General features: G+C 41.7%; 1 pseudogene; it reads left to right on the top strand.

The window, feature by feature from the left end:
• Window positions 1-4,531, top strand: part of LOC102854689 — a 9,949-nt pseudogene extending 5,418 nt beyond the window's left edge.
• The last annotated feature ends 445 nt before the right edge of the window (window positions 4,532-4,976 follow it).

The following is a 4,976-nucleotide window of genomic DNA, read 5'->3' as shown; positions in this document are numbered from 1 at the left end:
GCAAGCAGGGTTGTGTCATCTGCATAATGCAGGTTGTTGATAAATCGTCCACCAATCTTGACCCCACATTTCTCCTCATAGAGCCCAGCCTCCCGGATGATCTGTTCTGCATACAGATTGAAAAGGTATGGAGACAGGACACATCCCTTAGTACTAGAAGTTAAGAAATCAAAAGATGATTTGATTAAAAAAAAATCAAAATTTTGCACTGGGAAAATTTTGCAAGGTGCTAAGGAGCAAAGATGTCGTTTTAAAGATTAAGGTGCACCTCATTCAAGCCATGATGTTTTCAGTTATTTATTATGCATCTGAAAGTTAGGCAAAAACTAAGGATAGCAGAAGAGTTGATTCCTTTGAGCTATGGTGTTAGGGAAGAGCACTGAATACTCCTTAGATTGCTAAAAGAACAACTAAATCTGTCTTGGAGAAAGCACAGCCAGAATGCTCCTTAGAGAGAAAGATGATGAAACTTTACATCTCACATCTTCAGCATCTTGTTAGGAGGATCCACTTCTTGGAAATATACATCATGTTTGGAAAGATCAGTGAAAGAGAGGAAGACGTTGGACAAAATGTATTGACATAGTAGCTGTAACAACAGGGATGGCAGAGAACATGAGGATAGGACAAAGTTCAAATCTATTTGTGATAGGGTTGCTATGAGTCTTAACTGGTTTGATGACACCTAACAACAAAAAGAGAATAAATTTTTGTTAAAGCCATCCACTGTGCTGGCTCTGTTAGACCAACATTCAGAAACTAAGGCAAAGTACTTCTTAGGCCACTGGTAGACCCTGGCTTTAGTCTAAATTGATGATTCAGCTTCACGTCTTGTTGGATCAATGCTCTGTCAGCACCCATTTCCCAGCTCATATCATTGCTCTTGTCACATCCTTCCTTCTGAATCGTCTTTAGTTTTGATCCCACCCTTATGTCTCTCTCCACAGCTTGAGGATCAAATATACACAGAATTTTTGAGAAGTGGAGGGGAAATTTCAATACCCCATAAATTTTAAATTAACTGACTTTCTTTACAGCCTGGAAGAGTCTAGAGGTCAAAACTAGAGTGAGGATGACTGAACAAGGACCAACCAAAGTTGTCAAACTCCCTTCCCTCTGAGAATCCACTGACCCTATGAGAAGGCTAGCTATAGATATAGATGTTTGGTAAAATAAAGTCAAAGCGTCCTGGAAATCATCAAAACATATCACTGGTGATCTGGAAAATGTGTAAAGTTAGTGAATAATACAAAATATGTGAGGTTGGATTGATGTGAAAGGAGAAGATTGGCTGTCTCTCGCTGGAGTACTTTGAGCTTAGTGCACATGGTTGATAATGACCACATTGAGTCCAAAGCCTTATTCTGTCTCGTTATCCACAATCCTTAGTGTAATATCAAGGAAAGTACTCTAGACAAGTCTTTAAAGACTTAAAATACTGATCATAAATATCAACTGGTGTTAAAAATGAAACCGCTCCCTAGAAGTCTAGACAATACTCCAAGACCACTGAGCATTCAGGGAGGATATTTAATGGGACTGTCATTAATCCCCCTAGAACCCCTTGTTTTTTCAAGGATTTTGCTCATTTCTGAATAGCAGATGGCAGATGCTAAACCTAAAAGTTTGTTTTTCCAAAAGGATATTTGTAGCCAAATGACTTGCTGCAGGAAGGAATCCTCATTTTTATCATAAATTAAAGACCTTGCAAGTTCCAAGAAAGGATTCAGGACTTCTAGAAACCGATGAGAGGTTTAGGACTTTCAGACCTTTTGTCTGGGGTTCTCTCATCTAAGCTATGTCTATGATAGTTTTACTTTTACTGACACTAACAATTTTCTCTGTATGTTGGCAAAGGATGTTGAATATATCATGTGTTGAGAATGTTACTTAGAAGAAGCGAGGATGGTGAAATTTCTCTCACATACTTTGGGAATGTTGTGAGGAGGAGTCAGTCACTGGAGAAAACTATCATGCTTGCTAACATAAGAATCAGTAAATTATCCTTAATGCCTGGATTGACCCAGGGACTGTAACTATGGATTTAAGTACAGCAGATTATGATGCTATCACAGGAGTAGATAAGATTTTGTTCTGTTGTACAAAGAGTTACTGTAAGTCAACTTAATGGTGCATAACAACAATAATAACAATTTTCTCCACGTGTTTTTGTGGAAACTATACCTTAAGAACTGCATTCTTCTCGGCCCCAGCTCAGGGTGAGCCGTCGCGGCCCTTCGCCCAGGGTGGGCTGCCCTCAGCCCTCTGCCCGGGGCGGGCTGCCCTTGGCCCTCGGCTCAGGGTGAGCCGTTGTGGCCCTCAGGGTGAGCTCCTCAGTCCCCAAATTGTGCCATTGTCCCCAGATTGACCCCTGGGTGGGGAAGGAGAGAAAAAAAAAAGAATGCCTAGGGTATCCAATGTTACCTAGGCCACCTTCTGCCACCCTCCCCCCCAGTAAATCTGAAAGCAACACCCTCAAAGCCCTTCTATTTGTAACTCATAAGTTTGTTCTCTCTAGGTTTGCTCCATTTCCTACAGGTAACCTTAACTCTGAGTCTTACTCCAGAATTGACCCTGAACCCAGTGCCAGTGACAAAAAGGAAATACAACTGACAGCTAAGGAAGCAAAGGAGGATGGAGCCTCTGGGTTCAACCAGCCATCCCCACTGGACCCACCTGGGAAAACACTTTGCAGTCCAGAGGGGAGCAAATGACAGGAAAAGATCTTCTACCAGAGCAAGAAGGCAAGCAGCTTTAACCCAAGAACACCAGTAAGGTGATAAAGCGTCCTCCCTTCCCCCCTTTACATCTACACCCCTGTTCAGCATGAAGAAGCCAGAGAGTCGGCATCCAATTCCCAAATCAATAAGACAGTTGGTTTAATTACCATTGGAAAATGCTTGTCATTCCTCTGTAGTATCTGATCCCCTCTGGACCCTCATCATTTCCTTCACCTGCTCCCCCCACCAACCAAACTATGCAGCTCTGCAACTGCATCCTGGCCCATCTTCACCTTTCTGCCCCCAAACTTCACCTCCTTGTACCCCCAATATGTTTTTCTCAATTAAAAAAAAAAAAAGAACTGCATTCTTCTTTTCCTCAAATTGTGGCCAAGGAAGGAATTAATCTTATTATTGCCAAGTGTGGGGATGGAGAAGCATATGAGCAAGAGATTGTTGTTGTTTGTTGTTGTTGTTGTATGCCACTGAGTCTACTACAATTTGACAAATAATAGATGCATCCCTGAGAACAACAGATCTGAACTTTGTCCAAGCCTGTGCTGTCCTCATATTCTCTGATACACGTGCGCCTACTGAGTCAGTTACTGGGCCAATCCATCTTGTGGAGGGTCTTCTTTTCCTTTGCTAACTCTCAATCTTTCCAAGTATGGTATCTTTTTCCAAGGACTGACCCCTTCTAACAACATGCCCAAAATAGGTGAGCTGAAGTTTCACCACCCTTGCCTCCTAGGAGCAGACTGGCTGCACTGTCCCCAAGATACTTTTGTTCGTTCTTTTGATAGGCCATGGGATAGCTGGTATTATTCTCCAACACCAAAACTCAAAGGCACCAATTCTTCTTCTAACATCCTTAGTCACTGCCTGACTCTCAGAAGAATAGGAAGTAATCGAAAAGACCATGGCTTGAATCAGGTGCATTCTATTCTTTAAACTGACATCTTTGCCCGTTAGTACTTTGGAGAGCTTATTGATGTCAGATTTTCCCAATGCAGCATGTCTTTAGATTCTTTAACTGCTGGTACCAATGACACTGATTGTGGATCCAAGTAAGAAGAAATCATTGATAACTTCAATTCTTCCTCTATCTATCATGATGTTTCTTACTGGATCAGTTGTTCTCTTGATACTGAGATGTAATCTTGATGTAATAAGATGTAATATTGAAGGTGGTAGTCTTTGATCTTCTGCAGCAAGTGTTTCAAGGTCACTTCACTTTCAGCAAGCGAGGTTGTGTCATCTGCATAACACAGGTTGTTGATGAGTCTTCCTCCCATCCTGAAGCCACATTCCCCTTCATAAAGTTCAGCCTCCAGAATGGTTTGCTCAGCATACAGGTTGAATTTGTCTGGATAAAGGATACAGCCCTGACACACACCTTTCTTTATTTTAAACAACTCAGAGTTCCCCTGCTCTGTTCAGACAATAGCTTGTTGGTCTGGGCATAGGTTTTACATGAGTATAATTGAGTTTTCTGAGATTGAATAGATAGTTCTTCTAATTAACACAAACACAAGCAAGAATACAAAAGAATCTCCTAGGTAAATCGTGTCGCAGAAACTTGAAGAGCGCACGCGCGGACTGCCTCAGTCTTTTTGCCTTGGTGCTTCCATCCAAGCAAGATGGATCAGCAGCAGCTCTACTGGAGTCACCCGCGAAAATTCGGCCAGGGTTCCCGCTCCTGCCGCGTGTGCTCAAACCGACACGGACTGATCCGGAAATATGGACTGAATATGTGCCGCCAGTGTTTCCGGCAGTACGCCAAGGATATCGGCTTCATCAAGTTGGACTAAGTGATCTTTCTTGGACGGCCTACCTGAGACCTCTATATGGCAAGAAACAAGATCTCCAGTTTGTACATAAAATAAAATTTCAGTTATAATAATAATAAAAAAAGAATCTTCTAAACAAACATTGCCTGAGGAGATTTTTTCCTTTCCTTCAGTCCTTTCTTTTCCTTCGATTCCTCAGTTAACCAGAGTGAGTTAGATCTTTCAACTTTCTCCTTCTTTCCCGTCCTGCTTATTCTGAGATAACTATTCTGGGAGGTTTTGGGCTTTTAAAAATTTTTTTTTTAATAGATTTCAATTCATTGTGAAGACTTGTGTTCCAGAGTAGAACAGCACTTTACAGTATCAAAGACTGTGATCTTCTAGAGACATAAGCTGAGGAACCCCGAGTGGACTCCAACCCACCTTACTAGTTAGTTAGCAAGCACTTATTTGCTCGCATATTTTT

Source organism: Elephantulus edwardii, unplaced genomic scaffold, assembly GCF_000299155.1.
Source record: "Elephantulus edwardii isolate Elephantulus edwardi_28Jun2011 unplaced genomic scaffold, EleEdw1.0 scaffold00433, whole genome shotgun sequence".
Classification (NCBI taxonomy): Eukaryota; Metazoa; Chordata; class Mammalia; order Macroscelidea; family Macroscelididae; genus Elephantulus; species Elephantulus edwardii.
Note: the sequence above shows the minus strand (reverse complement) of the source record. Positions and strands in the feature narration are given on the sequence as shown.